The sequence below is a fragment of the Helobdella robusta genome (genome assembly GCF_000326865.2).
Source record: "Helobdella robusta unplaced genomic scaffold HELROscaffold_26, whole genome shotgun sequence".
NCBI lineage: Eukaryota > Metazoa > Annelida > Clitellata > Rhynchobdellida > Glossiphoniidae > Helobdella > Helobdella robusta.
The window spans coordinates 288786-290777 of record NW_008704349.1 but is presented as its reverse complement, the minus strand read 5'-3'; positions in this window follow the sequence as shown (position 1 = coordinate 290777).

Genomic DNA, 1992 nt, shown 5'->3' with positions numbered 1-1992 from the left:
TTGTTATATACGTATGTATGTATATATGTATATATACATACATGCATGCATGCATGCATGTATGTATATAAAATATTGTATGTATGTATGTAAGCGTGTTTGTATGTATGGAGGTAGGTATGTATGCGTGTATGTATGTATGTGTGTATCATTCATTCATTCCTTCATTCATTCATTCATTCATTCATTTATTCGTATTTTCGTTCGTCCAACAACTACAACAACAACATCAAAAACAACAACAACAACAACTTGATCATTATATAACACATAACAGCCACTAACTAACCAACTAAACAGTCACATCGGCAACAAAACCCCCCATGATTACGTCATCGTAACATAGAATAGGGATGTGCCGGTGTATAAATATTACGTAAATAAGTAACGTGTTGGTATAATGAAAATTGCGTAACGCAACAAAAATATTAGCTGAGCAATTAATTTTTATAGCGCCTATTACGAAATTAATGCCTGCTGGCTTACAATACTTACAATAGAACAGGAGTGCTTTATTGTTGTAGGCAACATTTTACACACACACACACACACACACACACACACACACACACATACAATCACAGCATTCATCGGGGCGTATAAAGGTAAAAGAAGGTTAAACATCAAAGAGAAATTTAATGTTACCTTATATTATATATACTTACATACTTACATACATACATACACACACATACATACATACACACACATACATACATACATACACATACATACATACACATACATACATACATACACATACATACATACACACACACACATACATACATACACATACATACATACACACACATACATACATACACACACATACATACATACACACACATACATACACACACATACATACATACATACATACATACACACACATACATACATACACACACATACATACATACACACACACACATAAATACACACACATACATACATACATACATACAAACGCGTGCATTATTGTTTCCAAATAATTTCACTAGGCAAATACATTGACAGATGTGTCTAGTTAACAAAAATATAGAACATTTTGTACATCTTGTGTGTGTGTGTGTCTCTCTCTGTGTATAAATGTGTGTATGTGTGTGTGGGAATGTGTTTATTTGCATGGGCCAGTTAGTTTAATACCTGTAAAATACTTGTAGGCACGTTCTATTTACATTGAAATGTATATTTACCTTGTTTTGTATTTTATTGTTTACTCATTAATCGACCCATCTTTCACTCATTTTCCTCCATTCAATCACTTTTTCATTCCTTTATCAGTTAACTCAGTTTTTCAATTCATCAAAAACTTAAACACGGGTAGAGTTCTAGGGTGGTTAAACACGTTCGGCAGACATCACAACAAGCCCCACACACCGTCAGCAAATGTTATTGTAATGTTTAATCACATCAACTCATCCATCCAATCACATCTCTCGCGCTACCATATGACAGATGTTTTGGCATGCTTAAGTACGTGTGTGTGTGTGTGCGTGTGTGTGTGCGTGTGTGTGTGCGTGTGTGTATAAATGATGTTTAATATCGGGAAATAAAACACATCAACAACATTAAAAAACATACAAACGCAGTATTAAAATCCATAACAACAGCAACAATAACAATAATAACAACAATAATAATAATAATAACAATAACAATTGTGCCAAAAAAATCAATGCTAAAAATAAAATACTTGCTAACGAGTGCCACTGCATGAAGGTGATGATGATGATGACGACAGTTTTGATGTTAATAAATTTCTCCAAAGACGACAGTAAGTAGAACATACGTACACACACACACATGCATGCACACACACACATACACACAAATACACACACGCACATAACACAAAAACATTCACACACACTCCAAGATATGTGTGTGTGTGTATATATATAAACACGTGAAAGACCTCAAGTTACCATTCTATTACGAATAATTCCTTAATTCTCCCGCCCCCCCCCCCTCTCTCTCTCTCTCTCT